The following is a 23489-nucleotide window of genomic DNA, read 5'->3' as shown; positions in this document are numbered from 1 at the left end:
TGAATCTAAACCCAAGGAGTAGTCTTTAGTGTCTGAATTACCCTAATTAGGGGTCAATACTCTGGAGGTGGCTCTTTAAACTATAAATTTCACTATCAAAATTTTTATCAGGCATGTATTAATTAGCAGAAAGAATACTAGAAATAATTCAAGATGTGTTGTTAGCTGTAAAATTGTATGAAATATAAAAGCTTTATTTTTAAAGTAAGGGATGGAATAAGCTGATATAACTTTTCCATATACAAAGCTGATATTCTAAAACACCTCTAGAAATAAACAAACATGCTTATTTTCTGTGTAAACAAAAACACACAAATATTTTTAGAGGTGTTGACTTAATATTCTCTAGAGGGAAGAATTAAAAATCCATTTTGGATTATGACTTTGTTGAGTTCAGTGATAAAATTTAAAATGATAAATGAATTTATCCATTTGTACATATACATGTCCCAAAAATGTACATTAAAAAGTATAAACTTCCAATTTGAATGAAGGACCATTTCATTTTAGGGTGTTCCTGAAGATCAACAGGGATGTCTGATAAGATTTTGGATTTTAGAAACCACTATCCTTCACCTTCTCTCTCTCTCATCCTTTACTGTCATACTAAGGAACCTACAGATGTTTAGTCTTAGGGATAAGCTGCAGAAGTCCAGGTGGAGAGATTAGTCCCAATGGATAAAGGGAAACAAGTAGAAGAAAACATAACTCTCACAACCCTAATTATCTCTCTGACTTCCAGCAGAATTTCATGTTAACCATCCTAGAAACTTCTAGAGAAAACTATTACACATCCAATGTTTTATAATCCTTAGTGTCAAGATTCTTTTCTACATCTAATGCAATTACTTAACTGACAAAATTCTTTGAACTGCTTCCTTTTCTTCTACCTCCAGGCAACATGCTATACTCTGGAGGATGACATGTACTGGGACATTATTATTGAGCAGCTCTCTTGCTTGTTATTCAATGGATGGTGGCCATTGCTCATAGTAATCTAACTCATGCTAGCTTAGAAACTCCAAATCAGGGGTGGAGGGTAATCCATCATTCCTGTGGAGCTGAGGAAGAAGGCTGGACAGAGAGCAGATAGCAGAAATCACAGGCGACAGCAGTCCACGTAGGGATGACAAGCCAAGTGCGGAAGTTTTCTGGCAGAGAGGAAAAAGGCAACCAGAAGCTTGCCAGAAATAGCATACCCCAGAATATAACTTAAGTGACAACACTGTGGATTTCTTAGAAAGATAAACTTGTAACAGTTCATAGATTCAAGCAAATTTTGCCTTTGAAGGTTGTTAACGAGGGAGATCATGCATTTATTGGAATGTTGCTGTGATTATCCAAAACCATCTTGGAATTTTTTTTGCAAAAGCCTTCAGAAATGTTAGTGTGTTCATCTAGCTCTCCTTAATGGAAGGAGATTTCCATCCATTAATGGAATATTTATCAAAGTATATGGCTCCCCATAAATTGTCTCAGAATCATCTAATACTGCTAAATAGGAATTTCTCAGGTTAGGGCTCAGGGGTTGCATTTTTGGAGGCTTTTCAGGTTCTCAATAAACTATTGCATTAAAAGATGATCTGAGGGGTGCCTGGGTTGCTCAGTTAGTTAAGCGTCTGACTCTTGATTTCAGCTCAGGTTAAGATCTCAGGGTTGTAAGTCCAGCCCCATGGGCTCCATGTTGAGCATGGAGCCTTCTTGAGAGTCTCTCTCTCTCTCCCTCTGCTCCTCCCCCTGCTCGCTATAAATAAATAAATAAATAAATAAATAAATAAATAAATAAATAACTTTTAAAAAAGATGATTTCATAAACATATAGAATTCTGTGGGGCCAAATCTGGTTGCTATGCACTGTTATACAAATATGGACCATAGGTACATATGACTATAAAGGAAAGCAATGGATTTTCTTGTGTTGCTTGTCAGTTACATTAGACTTTTCCAGAAGAAAATTTCCAAATGTTTTGAGCAACACTATAATGGCAACATTAAAGTCATAGTGCTTTGAAAACTTTGAAGGTCTTTGAAAATATATAAAATGTGATATGTCTATTTTATTTTTTATTTATTTTTTATTTTTTTAAAAAGATTTTATTTATTTATTCAACAGAAATAGAGACAGCCAGCGAGAGAGGGAACACAAGCAGGGGGAGTGGGAGAGGAAGAAGCAGGCTCATAGCGGAAGAGCCTGATGTGGGGCTCGATCCCAGAACGCCGGGATCACGCCCTGAGCCGAAGGCAGACGCTTAACCACTGTGCCACCCAGGTGCCCCGTGATATGTCTATTTTAAAAAGGTGCCATTTAAAAACAGTCATACCTTACAGTAAATTATTTTAAGCCTTTTTAAACCCTTGTCTGTATGTTATTATAATATAAAAATATCCTATTTCTCCCCCAGGCAATTTTGAAGTATCCCCCTGTGAAGGCAATAGGGCATGTTTTGTTGAGTATTACTATCTGTTTGCATTCAAAAGAGCAGGAGTTATTTTTTTTTCCAAAATTATAATAATTTAATGGGAATGTACTTCCCTTCAAGGTTCTGATGCTTCCCTGAAGGGAATCATTTTTCCCAGTTCAGAACATTTTCATACAGAGAACGTGGGAGGGAAACTGGAAAGTAAACACTTACTTATATACATTCTTTTGTTTGTTCCCAGACAAGTGTTGTTGGTAAACTTAAACACCCAGTAAGTTCCATGTTCCTACCCAGCCCTTTGGAGGTGCTGTTTAGCTAGAATTTTTCATGTCTACTATGACTGAGTTCATAAGATGATTATTTAATTTTCTTTTCATTTTATTAAAGACTTCATATACTGAAAACAATGGTAGAACCTACCTCCTCCTCCTAAATTCTCAGTTACGCAGCGGCCACAGGCGGATGTTTTGTCCCCTTATGTGAAAAGACAGTGGCAAAACGTCAGTGAACACAATTTCCCAAAACTACCTTTACAGCAGTGTTGTCCCAGGTGGCTGCTAAATCTTGAATGTCCAATTTCAGCTCAGATTCCATCTTGGTATAAACAATGATATGAAATATAATGACATCCAGGTGTGGAGATGGTTGGTACTGTCCTGGGAGTTTGAGACCTTCTTGGCCAGTCTGAAAATTAGTTTCTGAATTCCACATACTTGCATTTCCTTTCTGTTCAGCACAATAGTTCTGCTGAGCTAAGGAAACTTTGCTAACATCTAAGAAGAGTTGGTTATGGTATTCACAGAATGGGCAAGATAAACTGAAATTTTAATGGGATAGCAGCAGATCTCAGAGACAAGTTTTGCTGAGGACTCCAGGTTACCTCATTTGGACACCAAGCTGAGGCTTGGACACTTGGGGAAAACTTCATTCCATGAGAGTGCTGACTTTGGAATCACCTGTGTCTCATCAAGATCTGGCTAACTTAGCTGCATTTGGGGGCATATTATAACGAGAATTTTAAGTTGTCGATTTAGTCTTTGGTATTCTAGCTGGTTGTATTGACCTATTTTCAATTTTCTGTATATGTATTTCATAATACTGAGTTACTTACAGCAGTTTCTAGTTAAGGCAGTACTTTCTCATAAGTTATTTTGTTTGTTTTGGTGGGTTCAATAATTAAATTATATATAATGACAGAAAACATCCCAGTAATGCATGAAGTACTTTTCTCCGTTGTTACAAAAAAGAACACCTCTCCCCTATTCACCCCATAAAAAAGAGAAATGTAAGCCACAAATGAAGGTGTCATTGCTATCCATGAGGCTTCTGCTCTAAGGCAGAAAACCTGTTTCTAAATAATGCGGTGACTGGTGTCATGGAGTTGGTTTGCATTTCATAAGGAAAAGATAGAGAACAGGGAATGAATAAGAGCTATCTAGTTTCTAACTGTATTACAGTTTATACCTTAGTAATGATGTTCTTGTTTTCTCAGATGGGGCAGGGAAAATATGGAAATTATCACCTCATTAGTTCCTAGAGGATGGGAAGTCTGGGTAGATACTAAGCAAAGACACTTTTCATTCTATTTTGCTTCCAATAATCTAAATGTGAAAGCTTTAAGGGTATTGAGGGGGAAGAATGACTGCCTTCATTTAGGACAGTAAGGGGTCCACACCCCATCCTTCCAGGGGCACTGCAAAATCCTACACCCTGAAACTATTATAGATATAGATATAGATATAGATATAGATAGATATATAGATATAGATAGATATATAGATATAGATAGATATATAATTATATATATATAATTGATTTGCCTGTGAGTGTGTCTGAGGGTGAGTTACAGCTCTTACTCATTGTGCAGGCAGGGAATGAAGATGTAAAGAAGGCTTGTGTCTTGTTGGAGATGTATGTCTTCATAGTGGTTTTGAAGCTCCTTACATTTTTCTTATTGCATTATTTCTTGAGAATAAGGAAAGATCAAAATTTATTTAAGGCTTAAAGTGAGACTCTAAGGCTGTATGTCTTTCTCACTGCAGTTTTTTTGTTTTGTTTTGTTTGAGAGAGAACACGCGCCTAAGTGGGGAGGGGGAGGGGCAAAGGGAGAGGGAGAGAGAATCTCAAGCAGGCTCCATGACCAGCACGGAGCCCACAGCATAGATCTAACAATCTTGAGATTATGACCTGAGCCAAAGTCAAGGGTTGAGGCTTAACTGACTGAGCCACCCTGGTGCCCCCTCACTGAAGTTTTTAAGAAGATGCATGTATAACCCATTACCATGATTTTCACTAATATAACATTCAAGTGACTTCTCTATGCATCATTAGCAATACCTGAATAGAACATGATCCTGAATCAACAGAAAAGGCCCTTTTCTTCTCTCCAGGGCCAAAGGACCATAACCTCCTTTCCCCATAAGGTACCTGACTTTGCTTGACCTGGAATCATTCTCGCCTAGGCACTTGGTGGGTTAATAACACTGTAGATATGATATAAAAAATATTTGTAAATCATGGGTGGTGCAGTTGGTTGAAGGTCTGACTCTTGGTTTCAGGTCAGGTCATGATCTCAGGGCCATGAGATCAAGCCCAGCATTGGGCTCTGTGCTCAAAGTGGAGTCTGCTTGAGATTCTCTCTCCCTCTCCCTCTACCACTCCCCCCCCCACATCCTCTTTCTCTCAAATAAATAAAATCTTTTAAAAAGTGTTTGTAAATCATATATCTGATAAAGAAACAAATAACCCAGTTAAAGATATAAACAAACATCTCATCAGATAGACATATCTATAAAATCAGAAGACAGAAGATGAATTATATTTCCTTATAATAAGTTATATATGACTTATTATATGTAAATCATATACATATAGTCATATATTATAAGGTATTGATTGGTACATTTGATTATAGAGTCTGAGAAGTCCCAAGATCTGTAGTAGGCAAGCTGGAGACTCAGGAAAGCAAACTTTACATCAAGTCTGAGTCTAAAGGCCTGAGAACTCGGAGAATCAATGGTATAAGTTCCAGTCTGAGAGCTGGCAGGCTCAAGACCAAAGAAAAGCCTGTGGATTAGAGGGATATGGTTCCTGATGACTGCATTCTGGACTCCAGCAGGAGTCTACTAGTAAGCTGCTGGAAAAATGTATTGTGTATGATATCGTAGGGGCAGCTACAGGACATTGTACATTTGTCAAAACTCACAGAACTCTGTAGCAAAAAAGTGTACCTTGGTGCAAAAATTTTGTTTTAAATAATATTTAGGACATCAAAGGATCTCAGGATGGAATGCAGATGTGATTTTTAAAATCTAATTATATTACAACATATAATAACATAACCTCACTGAAGGGACAGTAGGAAAGTTGTTGACTTCAGTACCTTTGAAAGTGAGTGAAGACTAAGACTTCATTTTATATCATCCATATAAACCATGTACAAGCACTGTCCTCAAGTAGCTAAAAGTCATTTCCCATGGAGGATACAGGTTAATGAATATAAAACAATTCAGAAACAGCCCACATATTCCAGTCTCCCTTATATCTCCTCTTCGTTTTGTTTTTTCCTATAACACAATCTTCTAGAACTGCATCACCTATTTATTTATTATGCTAATTGTCCATTGTTTCCCGCTACTTGAATATGCACTGTATACAGTTGGGCATCTAGGGCCCAGATTATAATAGAGTCTCAATAAATTTTGTTTAATCATTTTGAATTGAACTGAACATGCTTTGTTAAATATCAATATAATGTCCACTGGAGACACCACCGCAAAAAAGCTTTAATGTGGAGACTCCAGAGCCAGCTCACCTAGCAATGAATCCTATCTCCAACACAAACTTGCTCTATGACCCTTACAATTCAGCTAGGGAAACTGCCGTGGCATATGGTTAAAAAGCAGGTTCAAACATGTCTTAATCTTCCCACCTATATACTTAAATTTCATTTCCTTTGGGGAGTAAAAATGGAATTTTCTTCCCTATCAGTAATTTTAGTGCTTTTAAAGGCAATATTGAAGCAGATAAGAAAAAATCTTAATCATGGACTTTAAAGATGTGTATCTCTAAAGACTTTTCAAAATTCTATTTTATTTATGATAAAAAGTACATGGACAGCCTGAAGTCCTTGAAGGTGAAAGAAATAATATTTTAGTTGACTGTCTACCTCGGGGTTCATTCACGGTAGTATTTCTACAAGAACAGGATAATGAGCAGATCAGTTAGCAAAATTATTTGTTGTATAAGCTTTCAAATTGAAGTTTTTGGTTTTCTGATTTACCATAGATATAAGACACTAATAGTATTGTGGAAATAATAAGTTATTCTAAAATTCGGCCAATCTGGTAGTGACTATCATAAATTAGAATGAGGGAAATCAAATATCCAATTCTAATGAGTAAAGTGTTGGAATAAAATGATTGATTTTCAATTAACCACTAACTTCTGAAGATTGAATGCCAAAGTTTTTTTATCTAATGTAATTAAAATACCTGATTTCTCTTAAAATACTAATAAAAAATATGGCTGAGAAAGGTACTATAATTAATTCAAAAGAGTAGGATAGCTTTAAGTATTTTTCAAACATCTAAGACATTTAAACGTATTAAATATTAAGAGTAGCTAAATTGCTGAATTTTAAAAAATAGAAATATTATCAATTGCCTCAGCCGGAACAATAAAATAACACACCAAAAGATACAGAGAATAAATAAGCCTATGAATACAGGACCTAACAATAAATCCTCTTAATGAAACTTGACAGAAAGAGAATTTCAGTAAAATATTAATTCATAAACAAATTGTTGTTTCCTTGCAAAGGTGACTCAGTGTTCTTGGTTATCCTCATAGTACCCAAACAGTCTTGACATCGTTTGCAATTGCCTGTTTTTCTTCTAACTTTCCAAGACCTTTGTCCTCCCTGACCAGCCCAGCCATTAACAGTAGCTTGGTACAAGATAATTCCAAAGTCCATTTAATGTAGATAATAATTCTGAATGATTTTGGCTTCAATTAGGGTGACCCATGATGCCATCATCTTTGGGGGGTTTATTAATTAACAGTATCCCAAAGAGGAGACACACTCAATCCAAATTCCTCAAATATTTCCTGAGTATAATTTCCCCCAGATGCTGACACAGGGTCTGGAGGTATGAAAATGAGCAATACATTCTACCTGCCCTTCAAATGTCCGTAGTCGTGTAAAGGAAACAGACTGTCTACAGTCTTGTAAAAGAAAATCAGTAATAATAATACAAGGTGATATATACCAACAAAATAATGTGCAATGGATTTTAGAGTGGAGACTGTATTTAGCAAGTCAGAAACTCATGAAATCTTCAAAGAAAAACTTAAATATGTTTTTAATTGATAATTGACAAATAAGAGTTTTATAGCCATCAGTCTGAGCATAGGCATGCCAGAGCACTGACAAGGCACAGAAGGGGTAATCAGGGACCTACCAGTGTTTGACATTTCTAGAGCACAAGCCCAGAGATAAGGCCTATCCTAAGTTTCATTATTTTTTTTTTTGGCACACTAAAAACATCACCTGGATGGAAATTAGTCACTGAAGGTATGTGACCTTGACGGAGAGAAGAGAGGATTGTGGTTGGATAATCCTTTCGGAGAGCACAGCGTGGCAGCAGTGTGGATGATACACCTTAGGGAGGTGAGACTGAAAGCAGATGAGTTAGCGTCTGCGGCAATGCTAAGGTGACAGATGACGAGTGTTTGAACTAAAGCCATGAAAGTGCACATGGAGAGCGCAGATAACTTGAAATCGATTTAAGAAATTAAAGTGACAGGACTCGGTGATTAATTGGCTATTGGGGTGGATTATAAAGGAAAGAAAATTCTAGAGGGACGCTTGGGGATTTTGTATACTGAATTAGTAAGGAATTGCCTTCTGCTAGTAACAAAATGACAGAAATAACAGTGGCTAAGATAAGTTTGCTTCTCTCTTCAGTGAGGCAACTGTGAAGGTAAGCACCCTAGGACTAGATGATAGCAACGCAGTGCTGATAGAGACCTAGGCTCCTTTGATCTGCTCCTCCACCACTTGTTGTTTTTCTTCATTAGATGTTACATTGTCCAAGAAAATTGCTGGAGCTCCATTATTATTTTCATACGCCAGGCAGGGACCAGGGAGCAGAAAGTGAAAGGACCAAAATGAAAACAGTTTAGCCTTTTCTCTCCCTTTTAAAAGGCCCACAGAATTCCCACCTAACAACTTGAGCATATATCCCTTTGGCCAGAACTTAGCAACATGGTCACATCTCACAGCATGAAGTGTTGTATTTTATCTGAATGGTTTGCCACTCCGAATACTTAGTGCTGGGTTACTAAACAAAAAACAGATATTGGATAGACAACCACTTTTTTATGAGTATCTTATAACCAACAAGAAAAAGCATACTGAAAGAAAATGAGGTGTGAGATAGAGGATAGGGAAGAAGAGCTAATGTATTTACTTTGGGATATTACGGTACATTGTCGGTCTTAAGGAATAAACAATCAGTATCAGTCAGGTGTATCAATGTCCAATGGACAATCCATCTCTCAGTTTAAAAGGAAAAGTAGGGTTAGCTATATTGACTTCAGAGTCATCTATGTATGAAAATACTAAAGATAAGTCGAGAATTCCAGCTCTCATCAATAGTAGTAAACCTGAAGACAGACATAAATCGTGATAATGGAGTTGGGTATAATAATCACATTCAAGTACATTATTACACCTCCCCGGAAGATTTTTTTTTTTAAATTTGAAGTGTCATAAGGAATATGTGGAATATTCTCAAATACAAACCAAGCTGAGGTCCGTAATGGCTTCTGCTCTTAGGGAGGTATCTTAACCATGATCTTGGGTAAAACAAGATGCATCTGGATCTTTTTTTAAGTTTCATTATTACTCTAGATTAATGAGAAATAGATATTCTTTCTACCTTGCCTTATCTAAGTAGACATTTCTAAAGTGCTTACTACCAGGCTCTAGGCAATGGACTGAAGAAAAGAAAGGTCAAAAAGTATCTACGTTACTTGATAAATATGACTCAACTCATGTCCTTTCATCAATCAGCATGGAAATGAAAATAAGTAGCCTATTATCTTGACATCCACAGTCTTGTCAGAAACTTTTTCAAATCTATGGCATGTAACAACAAAGCAGAGTTATGCTTCTAGCATGTGTGGGAATTCCTGATTTTTTGAATATCCCACCATTTCAAAGAGTCAAAGCACTCTTTTTTCTAAGTTGCATAGATGAATGTATTGTATATATACTTTTATATCTTATGAAAGACCAAGCCTATAACTAGAGAGATGATTTTTCCAATGAAAACTTTAAGACATGAGCCTAAAAAGAGGCTGGTTGCGCGTGTTCTTTATGGCATATTAAGCTTCGTATTATTTGAAAAGTTTATAATAAGGATGATATCATGTGTTACATGTTAATTGTTTTGATAAGCAACTCCATTAGACTAAATACAGTTTTGTTCATTTTATAATAATGTCCTAATTTTCAAGTACATTTTTAATATTTTGCTTATTTTCTATAAACAAGACTGGTGTGATGAGCCTCAGATATAAAGGTCAAAACTTGTTTAGGCTGGCTCCTAGATTAAAATCATTGAGTTTCTTTAAAAGGTTTGGATTTCTCTGCAAGCTAAATCGGTCTTCTTGGCTTATCACATTTTGGAACTACAAGGAATGTTAATTTTAAAGTATTTTATTTCTCTGGAAATGATACCTCTCTGTGCTAGGGTTGAAATTCAGAAGTGTTAATTTATTGACACTAGTGTTAGTTTTCAGTCATTGTTTAACTAGTCTCTGTGAATGAGTCAATAAAAGAATATATGTGTTTGTGTGTCTGTGTGTAAATTCCGTAACTGGGGAATTCAAAACATAATTATATTTTTCCAGTTATATGTATTCCTTGCTTACTTTCTATTCCGTTTACTGTTGACTTTAATAATACTGAACAAGCTGGCTATCCTTTAAAACATCAGGATAACCCTCTCATACTGGTAACTGGGTTTCATCAATCTTTTTAATAACATAATCTCTTTGGTAACATCATACTCTCAGCTTTAACGATGCAGTATTTAAAGAATTAAATAGAATCCCTCTGTAAAATCCCTGATATAATGTGTAACAGTAGTGTGGCTCTAATCACTATATAATTTCCCCCCTAAGTAAATTCTTTCTAATCCTCAGGACCACATTTCTAAATCCTTAGAACTGTGCCTTTTCGAAAGGTATACTTTTTTCCTTATTAAAAAGCTTTTCAAGAGCTTTTCCTCAAATAGATGATCAAACTAGATAAAACAGAAAAGGTTAAAAGAACAATATTTTATTGTCCTCATCGGCTACGAGCCCATATGTTTTTCCCTTAGAAAATTCCAGTTGAAAAAATTTTTCACATTCTCAAATATACAGTTATCTTCACAAAGTTTATTAAAAATAAGCCTAAGCGATAATACAATAAATCTCAAAGTTCAGTACAATTTTAAACCTCAGTTGAATAGAGTGCTTGGTTTAACTGTGTTGATTAATTCCATGCTACACTTTGGGTTCAAACCTTGCAATTAAAATTATTTATCAGATATTTTATTGCCTTTTTTTTCATAGTAAAAAAATAAAATATTAAACATAATTGACTTTCTTAAATAATTAAGGACTTCATAGTGTCACTACACTATAGATTTCTGTAGTCACTTTCCTGGTGTGGCACTCCACACATGCAGATGAAGATGCAAGAAAGGACAGGTAAACTGTCATCCCATCTGTAAAAGTCCGCATTTCTTTTTTAAAATAAATTCTTGTGTGAATTTATTCCTTTACTTTTATCCCTTTCATCTAAAATCAAAGCTAAAAAACATTCCCATAAAGTTCTCTGCTCATTGAGTTTGACTACATTGACGTATATATCTGCAAATGAAATAATAGCATATACTTTCTACATCTGTAGTTTCAGAGAAATCACATACTTGGATTAAAGGAAACTGTTCATCTTCTGCTGAGTTTTATTGTAATGACTGTTTGCTTTACTAGGATGGAATGTTAATGAGATTTGTTGTCCTATTTATGCATTATTTTTACTGCTATTAAGATTCATCACCCTTCAGGTAGTTGTACCTGTAGTTACATATTTCAAGCCTTTGCTGAAGTTATCAGAAATGTAACAGCTAGCCACTTGATTTTAAATATCCAGGATTCATAAGAGCTAGGAAGATCAGTAGGAGAAGAAAGGGATAAAGAAAGGGGGCGTAATCAGAAGGGGGAATGAAGCAGGAGAGACTATGGACACTGAGAAACAAACTGAGGGCTTCAGAGGGGAGGGTGGTGGGGGAATGGGATAGGCTGGTGATGGGTAGTAAGGAGGGCACGTATTGCATGGTGCACTGGGTGTTATACGCAACTAATGAATCATCGAACTTTACATCAGCAACCAGGGATGTACTGTATGGTGACTAACATAATATAATTAAAAAGTATTTAAAAAAATAAAAAATAAATATCCATGATTCTGTCTTGTCAAATGGAAAAGACTCAGGGAGAAATTAGCTGGTCACATGTAAGAACATACTATACTGCAGATAAGGGAAGATCCATATACATAAATCCAAAACCTTTACACAAAAGATAGCTCCTGGAAGGACTCATTTGCTAAAAGAGAAAGCAACACAAGAAAAACTGTCAACTGAGTATAGGCCTTGGATTTCATTGCAACAATTTTTTATACTGTACCTGCTGCTATAATTGGAAGTGAGAACTATCAGGGTTCAGAATTCTCCCCCTGACAGATGCCTTTTTGACATACTGTTCATTCCACCTGATCTACATGCTTTTGCTTCTGTTGCTGCAATCCTCACAAATAGCTTTCAAACAAGCCATCTTTCACCACGCCTCAAATATGATGTCTTAAAATATTTTGAGCAAAAAAAAGACATCATGTTTTACTTTTATTTTCCCTTGAAAATACAGTATCATTTCGGAATCATTTGGGGTAAATGGCTCCAGGGTGTTTTTGTTTCTTTGGATATATATATCCAAATTTATTTATATACATTATATATATATTATGGATATATAAAATATATATTTTTTATTTTTTTCAGAGACTTCCAGTTCTTTTCAATCAATTACTCCTCCAATTAGGAGCCTCCTCATTACAAGATCATCACAAGGGAAAGCAATTTGATCCTGTTAGAATCCACATATTCAAAGTAGGGAACTCCATGTTGAGTAAATAAAAGATAATGTGTCAGGCTATTTTTCATGCATGAGGAGTACACATTTTAAGACTTTTCCAAATGAAACCATAGATATGAGAAGATGAAATCAGTTTCCTTTCGGAGCCAAGTCAGTAACCATGTAATCAAGCAGTTTTCATATTGTTAATTCATGCCTGAAAGAAAACAACGCCTTGACAGAACACTGTGCGTTGCGCATACAGTGAGACCGTGCAGACGTTTTCTGACAGCTAATCAAAAGAGCAAATCTAAGGCTTTAAAGGTATTAAAACATTTCCAAATTTTCTCCCAGGGCATAGAAAGAAACAAGTAAAGTCATTAAACAGCAAATATTTGAAGTTGGAGTTGATACAAATGTCAAGAATTTCAAGTGGCCTCTGGTGTGTTTTTCAAGTTGGGATTTTAATTTCATTTAACACGGAACTTCCCCCCTTCCTAAATCTTCAATGACTGACTAAATAAATTTGAAATAAAAGAATAACTACCATAATTTGAAAATGCAAAAGACTAACTTTGAAGGCCTTGAAATAAGACAAAATATTAATTATAAGGATGCTTCATATTTAAATATAATTGCAATGAACTAGCAAATTGTGAATGCAAATACAAAATACAAATCTTGTGATTGATCTGTCGTTATGTTTTTAAGATGAATATTTGCTGTGAATGGCCCTACAGTTGTATAATGACTTTCCTTTACTGAACACTAATAAACATTTTAGAAATGTTTCTGCTATCTCAGAAAGTAACAAGAATAGAGTTACAGATTTTATTTTTTTTAATATGGCTTTTTAAATTTAATTTTTAAATTTTTTTTATATGGCTCTCTGTAGGGACCCAGGCTCTGAGATCTGTAGAATGGATATATTCCTGGATCATCTCTAATATAATGCTGTACTGATAGGCTAAAGATAGAGACAAGATAACAGAAGAGAGTTATATACCTTTGACCCCTGTTATTTAATGGAATTGATTGGACTGAAGTGTGACAGGAAGAGGTAGTATTGAAATGACACTGGGAATATTTTATAATACCAAGGCTTTAAAAATCTTTTCCAGCCTTTCCTTCATGGTATAGAAATTACCATGTAGTCAATGAAAATTCTTAAGAGTCTTCAAAACTACTTGACCTTTTCTGGTCTACAGTATCTTGGAACTCCAAGCAGCCATGGCTACATGGGAGATAACCCTGAGACAGACAGGAGAATACAGTGAGAGACAGAAATTGTGAGGCAATTATTGCAAGATGCCACGGAGACAATCTTGACCCCACCTATTGTGGTGGGGATTGTCTAAGAGGAATGCGCATCTTCCCAAGGTACATTACCTGGGTAGTCAGGCATGCTGGTCATGGAAAATGAGATTCTTCAGGATACCGCAACAAATATCTCCCTGCTTCTTAGTTGCCCCAACTAGTTACTCCCTCTCTATACCTCACAAGCAATCCAAACCACCAAATAAAACTAAAGAAAGGATGCACTTCCCTTTTTCTCTTTTGGTAAGAACGATACTTTCACAGAAACACACTTAGTATTGAACATGTACTTACACGACAGTAACAGAACTGCAGAATTTTCTTCGTGATGAAAGGAAAAAAGGAATGGGAAAATGAGACTGAACTTATCATTTTAAACTGACCTGATCCAAATGGCTGTTCCACAGATGGCCGCCCCTGGAGACTGGAGTTGAGAGGATATACGTATAGCATCTGGTTATCAGGTGGTCTGTTAAAATGAGAGTAAGTTTACACAAAATTTGCCAAATGAACCACATTTCCTAACAGAAGCATAGAAAAACAGTCAAACAACATGTTCCTGCACACTTGGAGATGAATGTATTCTCTGTCCTCTGTCACACTGATGAGGCCTTGCCTGAGAAATTCATTCAAAGGTGAAAGCAAACACATTTGAGAGCAAAATCAGTCTGGTTTGTAGTTGAATTTGACCACTCAGTCCTCTTTGTAACACAGACCCTGGACTGTGTAGAGTTCGAGATATCATGTGTTACTCTAAATCCGTTCAGCACCTGGGCATACTGGATATTTACATATTGTTCATGCCAGGGATGCGCTGCCATTCTGGTGAACCCCGGATCTTGAGTGTCACTAAAATTCACCAAACTGATTTCCAACGATCTTTATGTTGATGTTCCCTCTGGTGTTTATTTAGTCACTTGAAACCCTCTGATGGTGAAGCCGTGCGCTTCATTGCTTCAACACTACCTACTTATGCCTCAAGTGTGCACTAGAGTCAGTTAACCCACACGTTATTCTACTTTTTTGCCACAGCACTTTAAAATAAGTTACCAACATAATATTTAGGCAAAGATTTCATAGTAAAGAAGAAGGGAAACTTATTCTGAGGAATCAAATGAAATAAATCAAAAGAAGGGAGAAAATTAATAATATGCAACATATAATATCAGGGATACTCAAGAATAAATTAAATCTATCAAAGAGAATAATCTGAGATCAAGAAATAGTGCCTCATTTAAAAATAAAATTATTGAGTTTAAATGTGCAATGGAGACTGTGAAAAGCCGATGAGATACTACGGAAAATTAAGCCAACAAATTAGAAGGACAATTAAAAGAATTCTCCCAGAACACAGCAGAAAAGGGGAAGGAGATAAATGAAAGGGGGAAAAAAAAGAAATAAAAGATATGAGGGATTCAAAATATGTGCACTATAACAAAATGCGTATAATATGAAACCCAGAACATGAGAACAGAGTAGTTTTTACTATTTAGGAAATCCAAAATTGCCAGCCGAATATTTGTTCAACAGCTATTAATTTTAATGCAGAATTTGGGGCACCTGGATGGCTCAGTCAGTTGAGTGTCCAACTCTTGATTTTGGCTCAGGCCATGGTTGTGAGATTGAGCCCCTCAGTGGGCTCTGCACAGTGGGGAGTCTCCTGAGTACTCTCTCTCTCTGCTCCTCCCCCACTCTCCCTCTCTAAAATAAATAAATAAATCTTAGAAGAAAATAATTTCAATGCAGAATTTGAATAATGATTGTCATTCTAGATCTGTATTGTCCAACATGGTAGCCACATGCCACAACTGGCTATTGAGCGCTTGAAATACATCTAACCCAAATTGAGATGTAGTGTAAGTGAAAAATTCATGCTGATTGTAGCTGAGTATGAAAACAATATGAAATACCAATTACAAAATTTAACATTGTTTACATGATGAAATGATTATATGTTTGATATGTTAAGTTAAAATATATTACTAAAATTTATTCATCTGTTTTTCACTTTTTCAATGTATTAGAAAATATTTTTAATGGACAGTGCTGCTCTTTTATTGGACAATAGTATCTTGCCTTCGAACCATTTTGTTGCTCTTACTTAGAATTACTTTCAAAGCCTTGGGGCGCATTCCTGGGAAAACTTTAGAAGCAAATTTCACTTGAATGTGGACTGGATCTTGGAAAACAGTCAAAAGTCATTTTGAACTAAGTCTGTTAAATGAGGTGGTGATAAAATTGGATAATACATGAGGAGTCAAAAACAAAGTTAAGCAACTAAATATTGAATCTTCTAATTTCGAGTGACTCATAGATTGGATTGTAGTCCATCTCTTCAGACTTCAGTTTCCTTTTCTATAAAATTAGAAGTTTCTGCTAACCTATTTTGCAGCCTTCTTAAGCTCTCTTATAATTTTGTAAATAATTTCATTTTAGCCTTAATGTTACAAGGTTGTGGAATTGGTTTTGGACTCTGCTGAAATACCTAAAGAATTATATTTTAGCCGTGTTCAAATCCATTGACGGCACTATTCTCCACTGAGAATAGAGACTTTAACTATCATAATACAGGCCCACTAAGGCAAGCATTTCCTATTTTTTTCTTTCCCTTTTGTGTGTGATTTCACTGGGCCTTCTCTTGGTAAGTGAAATAAAGATTTACATACTCATACACCATACTTATTTGTCCCTATAAAGACCCTTAAATTTCACAAAATAGTTCCTTCACTCTTCCTTTTTTCCCCCAACTATTTTGATTAATAAAAGGTATTTTTCATTGCATTTGATTTATTGAGCCTACGTAGTTATACTATTTCTTACATTTTGATAATTATTCTTTTGATGATGTTAACTATAAACACTTTAATAAGAACTGAAAAGAATAGAATTATTTTAAATGGTATTTAGAGAAAAGTCTTTCAAAACTAGGTGAATAGATTTATAAACGTAATAAATCTTTTGGTCTTTTTCCATGTGGTTCTGGCAGAATTTGCAATAGAAAAATAAATAAAATTCTTCCACTGCAAATGTATCTGTTATGTCTCTGAGCAGGAATGTGCTTTTTAATAAAACATTGAATGTGCATATGCTTTTTTAGTCAAATAACCTAAGGGTAAAAATACATATTCGGTTATAACCTCAAACGCTCTGAAGTTTTCCCCTCTATTTTCAATGAAGTCTACTACAATCACATTTTTTTTTTCAAGGACTCTAGGAAAAAATGCTATATTCTTCACAAACTTCTGTGTGTAGTTTGTGTATTTTTGGCTGGTACAAAGTTTTTTCATATGGCCTCTAAGAGATAACATGAAGCCAGTCCACACCAAATAAAAACAATCAAAGGCATCTGTCAATGAATTATTTAATTAAACATCAAATAAATATTAATTCTGGGCATAGTAACAGGCATTTTATCTGTGACCTGAGATTTTCCAATCTTCAAGATAAATTTCAGTTCTATCTCAATGTGATAATTAAGTTGGAAAAACAATTCTTAAACACAGTAGGGGCTCACAAAATATTTGTTGAATAAATGAACCATTGAACTATGTTGTAATAATAAAAATAACTAATGTTTATTAAGTGCCTGTTCTGTGCCAGCACTGTGTAAGAATATGATGTAATTTAATAGATACAAGTTTGCTCAAGTTATATATTTTTTAAGTCTTTAATTCTGATTAGTTAACATACAGTGTTATATTAATTTCAGGTAAACAATTTAATGATTCAACATGTTCATACAACACCCTATGCTCATCACAAGTGTATTCCTTAATCCCCATCCCCTATTTCACCCATTCCCCGAGTCACCTCCATTCAGGTAACCACCAGTTTGTTCTCTATAATTAAGAGTTTGTTCCTTCCTTTGTTTCTCCCTCTCTCTTATTTTTTCCCTTTTGCTTGTCTGTTTTCTGAAATTCCACATATGAGTGAAATAATATGGCTTTTGTCTTTCTCTGACTGACTTACTTCACTTAGCATTATACTCTCTAGCTTCATCCATTTCATTGCAAATGGCAAAATTTCATTCTTTGCTATGGCGGAATAGTATTCCAGTATACGTACGTACATACGTACGTGTGTGTGTGTGTGTGTATAACTTCTTTGTCTATTCATCAGTTGATGGATACTTGGGTTGCTGCTTCTACATCTTGGCTATTGTAAATGATGTTGCTATAAATATAGGGTTACATGCATCCCTTTGAATTAGTATTTTTGTATTCTTTGGGTAAATACCTAGTAGTCCAATTGCTAGATCATAGAGCAGTTCTGTTTTTAACTTTTTGAGGAACGTCCATGCTGTTTTCCACGGCAGCTGCAATCTTTACAGTTTGCATTCCTACTAACAGTGCAAGAGAATTCCTTTTTCTCCACATCCTTACCAGTACTGCTGTTTCTTGTGTTGTTGACTTTAGCCCTTCTGACAGATGTGAGGTGATATTTCATTATATTTTTTATAATTTTTTATTACGTTATGTTAGTCACCATACAGTACATCCCTAGTTTTTGATGTAAAGTTCCATAATTCATTATTTGCATATAATACCCTGTACACCATGCAATACGTGCCCTCCTTAATACCCATCACCGGCCTATCCCAATCCCCCACCCCCCTTCCCTCTAAAGCCCTCAGTTTGTTTCCCAGAGTCCATAGTCTCTCATGGTTCATTCCCCCTTCTGTTTACCTCCCCTTCCTTCTTCCCTTCCTTCTCCTACCGATCTTCCTACTTCTTATGTTCCATAAATGAGTGAAACCATAATTGTCTTTCTCTGCTTGACTTATTTCACTTAGCATAATCTCCTCCAGTCATGTCCACGTTGCTGCAAATGTTGGGTAACCATTCTTTCTGATGGCTGAGTAATATTCCATTGTATATATGGACACATCTTCTTAATCCAGTCATCTGTTGAAGGGCATCTCGGCTCCTTCCACAATTTGGCTATTGTGGACAGAGCTGCTATGAACACTGGGGTGCATATGGCCCTTCTCTTCACTACGTCTGTATCTTTGGGGTAAATACCAAGTAGTGCAATGGCTATCATAGGGTAGCTCAATTTTTACCTTTTTGAGGGACCTCCACACTGTTTTCCAAAGTGGCAAAGAAGTCAAACAGTCTCTCTTCGCAGATGACATGATACTCTATATGGAAAACCCAAAAGACTCCACCCCCAAACTACTAGAAGTTATAGAGCAATTCAGTAATGTGGTGGGATACAAAATCAATGCTCAGAAATCAGTTGCATTTCTACACACGAACAATGAGACTGAAGAAAGAGAAATTAGGGAATCTCATTGTAGTTTTGATTTGCATTTCTCTGATGATGAGTAATGATGAGCCTCTTTTCATGTGTCTGTTGGTTATCTGGATGTCTTTGGAAAAATGTATGTTCATGTCTTCTGTCCATTTTTTTCTTTTTTTAAAAGATTTTATTTATTTATTTGAGCACGTGCAAGAGTTGGGGGAAGGACAGAGGGAGAGAAAGGGTCTAAAGCAGACCCCTGGCTGAGCACAGAGCCAGACTCTGGACTCAATCTCACAATCCTGAGATCATGACCTGAGCTGAAAACAAGATTAGGATGCTTAATTGACTGAGCCAGCCAGGCACCCCTCTTCTGCCCATTTTTTAATAGGATTATTTGTGTTTTGGGTGTTGATTTTTATAAGTTCTTTATATATTTTGGATACTAGGCCTTTATTGGACATATCATTTGCAAATATTTTCTCCCATTCTGTAGGCTGCCTTTTAATTTTGTTGATTGTTTCCTTCACTGTGCAGAAGCTTTTTATTTTGATATAGTCCCAATAGTTTATGCTTGCTTTTGTTTCCCTTGCCTTAGGAGATATACCTTGAAAGAAGTTGTTACAACTGATATCAAAGAAGCTACTACCTGTGATCTAGAATTTTTATGGTTTTAGGTCTCACATTCAGGTCTTTTTTAAAAGATTTTATTTATTTATTTGACAGAGAGAGATACAGCCAGCGAGAGAGGGAACACAAGCAGGAGGAGTGGGAGAGGAAGAAGCAGGCTCCCTTGGAGCCTGATGCGGGGCTCGATCCCAGGACCCTGGTATCACACCCTGAGCTGAAGGCAGATGCTTAATGACTGAGCCACCCAGGTGCCCCTCACATTCAGGTCTTTAATTCATTTTGAATTTATTTTTGTGTATGGTGTAAGAAAGTGGTATAGTTTCATTCTTTCACTTTTTGTTGTCCAGTTTTCCCAACACCATTTGTTGAAGAGACTCTTTTTCCCACTGCATATTCTTTCCTGCTTTATTGAAGAATAATCGATCATATAATTGTGATTTCATTTCTGAATTTTCTACTCTGTTTTATTGATCTATGTGTCTATTTCTATGTTAGTACCTTACTATTTTGATTACTACAGCTGTGATATATAACTGAAGTCTGGAATTGTGATGCCTCCAGCTTTGTTTTTCTTTTTCAAGGTTGCTTTGGCTAGTTGGGATCTTTTGTGGTGCCATACAAATTTTAGGATTGTTTGTGAAAAATGCTGGTGGTATTTTGATAGGGATTGCACAAATGTGTAGATTGCTTTGGGTAGAAAAGACATTTTAACAGTATTTGTTCTTCTAATCCATGAGCATGGAATGTCTTTCCATTTCTTTGTGTTGTCTTGAATTTCTTTCATCAGTGTTTTATAGTTTTCAGAGTACATGTCTTTCACCTCTTTGGTTAGGTTTATTCGTGGGTATCTTACTGTTTTTGGTACAATAGTAAATGGGATTTTGCTGCCTCTCAGAGGTTTTGGACCATTGTGTTTTCATTTTCATTTGCTTTCATGTACTTTTTAATTTCTTCTTTGATTTCCTGGTTGACCCATTCATTATTTGGTGGCATGTAATTTAACCTCCCTGTATTTGTGGTCTTTCCAGATTTTTTTCATGGTTGACTTCTAGTTTCATAGCACTGTGGTCAGAAAATATGCATGGAATGATTTTGATCTTCTTGAGTTTGTTGAGGTTTGTTTTGTTGCACAAGTTATATATTACCCCAGTTTGATATGAGGAAAGGAGTTGCAGAGTAGTTGGGTAATTGACTTAGGGCCACCTAGGTAGTAAATTATGGTGTTGGAATTTGGATCTAGGTCCAAAAAACTAAAAGACTATCATCTGAAGCCACCTGACATTGTCATCCTAACACCATGATGTTCTGAACCTCTGATCGTATGTCATGACACATCCAGGTATGGTCAGCTAATTGTAGATCATGATCAAGCATGGGTGGTTGAGAATGAAATTTGACCACCAAAATGGTAGAGGCTGTGAAGAATTGACTCAGAGCAAGTTCAGTATTCCAGGCAGTCCATATTATCCAATGTTAATGATCATAATATGATGACATTGATTTTGTTATATAGCTCACATATTTGAACATGCATAAGAAATATATTGTATTGGTTTTCTATTGCTGCTGTAACAAAATGCCACACACTTCATGGCTTAAAGTAAACCAAATTTATTATCTTACAGTTCTTCAGGTTAGAAGTCCTAAAATCAAAGTGTTGGCAGGGCTGCATATCTTTCTGGAAGCTCTTGGGGAGAAATTCTAACTTTGTAGTTTGTTGAAGATTTTTTTTTTAATCAAGTATAGATATCGTACTTTATCAAATGTTTTTTTTTGCTTCTATTGAAAGGATTATATGGTTCTTCAGGCTACTGGCATCCTTTGACTTGTGGCCTCCTTTTACCATCTTCAAAGCCGGTAGCAGTTGGTTGAGACCTTCTCATATCATATCATTTTGACCTTGTTTCCGTTGTCACATACCTTTCCCTGATTTCTTCCGCCTTCTTTTCCTACTTTCAAAGCCCCTTGTGATTACATTGAGCCCATTTGGATAATTCAGTATAATTTCTGAATCTTGAGATCCTAATGATAGTCACATATCCAAAGTCTCTTTTGGCACAGGTTCCAGGTACTAGGGTATGGATATCTTTGAGGAATTGTTATTTTATCTAACGTATATACTAGATCAGGTATCAGTGTCCTTCACTGTTAGTATTCAGTATCACCACCACTATTCACTATCATTATTCATTATCCTTTGCTATTTGTCTTGGGTTTCTTGAATTTATAAACCATTAAGACTTGTTTACCTGAAAAACATTGAGATTCTGAGATTTTGGAGGGAGTCTTCCTAGGATCAACACTAGTCAGTGAGTGAAGAATACAGGATAGAAGTTGAACTTTAATGCAATCACACAAAGGTCCTGGACAATCCCATGGAAAGCTGTGGAGTTGGTGTCCTTCAAAGTTGTATCACCTTGAGGCAGATACCTGGGACTTTGATATCCCTGCATCAACCAGTCAGTGGAAACAGGCTGCCTCTCCAACCTTCCCCACAATGGGTGTGGAAGAGGGACTCAGCTAAGAGCCCTCAGTAACCAATATCTCCGTTACCTGGGAGAATGAGTGTCTCCATCCTGAATGGATTCTGCAAAGCATGCACAACACAAACTAAGGCAATTCAGGAGCAATATTTTATGTAATGCTTTATGTCACTATTCTTCATTGTAGGAAAATCCAGGAAAAACTACTCTGAGTTAAATACATTCATTGAAGAGCAGTAGGACCCAGTATCCATAAATTCAGTGGAATTCAGTTTCTCGTTCTCTCTTGGCATAATCTATCCCCACAGGCACACCATTTATGATTTTTCCTATTTTTCTTCCTCGCTACAAAGTGACACTTGAAATAAAATGATGTCTTTTACCAGTGCTAATATATTTAATTAGATAAAGTATTTAATGAGGGACACTTTCCTAAAACAAGAACAAATCCCACTTTCAATGCTGCAATAACTCATTCGTATTTAAGTTGTGAAAATTTATTATCTTCCTTCCAGGATGGTTTTTTGGATAGTAAAGGGAAAATATTCTTGACGTTATATTACCTCAGATCCCTTATTTAATTCTACTTCTCTAAAGAAGTGGACAGTAAAAAAAAAGGGGGGGGGAACAGTAATTTTCTATCATACAATTGGCAGAGGGAAAATGATCTCACCCTTCTTTCCTTAGCTATATCTGTGTGAAGAGCTCCAGGAAAGAGCAGGAGTAGAATAGGAATAAAGAGGTTCAGGGAATTAACATCCATTGTGACTCATAGTTAATATTTTTATCTTTTGAGAACCTGAGAAAAATTAGTTTGAGGACCCAGTTTCTTAGAAGTGTAACTGTCAGCAGTTCTGAAGCCCCTGGGGCAGTTTGAGGTCATTTTGCTATCTTTCATGCAAAAGAGGTAATCAGGTAGAAAATGAACTTAAGTAAACTATATGTCAGGGAAAAAAGTAAAACAAAGACTTCTCATGCTAACTTTCACAAAGTTGTTAAATACTCTTGACATCCTAGGCAATTAATGATTCACTGGTGAAAAAAACATTTTGGCGTGGGTGCTGATAAAATACAAATCATTTTTAATTTTTTTACTCTTTGCAAAGAAAAGGGGAAAAAGATATTCATTGATTTGCTTTTATTCTCTCCTTGATAAATAATATGCTAAAAATCATAGCAACTTGACATTATGGCATACAAAAATGTG

At 35.8% G+C, this 23489-nt stretch overlaps 1 protein-coding gene across 4 annotated transcripts in view; it reads right to left on the bottom strand.

Moving 5' to 3' along the window:
• TMEM196 (transmembrane protein 196) overlaps nucleotides 1-23489 on the bottom strand; it is a 216320-nt gene that overhangs the window by 74983 nt on the left and 117848 nt on the right. For all 4 annotated transcript variants that reach the window (XR_005838579.1, XR_005838578.1, XR_005838580.1 and 1 more), the window contains one exon: nucleotides 14312-14397. The gene's annotated coding sequence lies outside the window, so the exon portion shown is untranslated. The remainder of the gene's footprint in view (nucleotides 1-14311; nucleotides 14398-23489) is intronic.

Source organism: Ursus maritimus, unplaced genomic scaffold (assembly GCF_017311325.1).
Source record: "Ursus maritimus isolate PB19 unplaced genomic scaffold, ASM1731132v1 scaffold_3, whole genome shotgun sequence".
Classification (NCBI taxonomy): domain Eukaryota; kingdom Metazoa; phylum Chordata; class Mammalia; order Carnivora; family Ursidae; genus Ursus; species Ursus maritimus.
The sequence above is the reverse complement of the archived record's forward strand: the minus strand, read 5'-3'. Positions and strand labels throughout refer to the sequence as shown.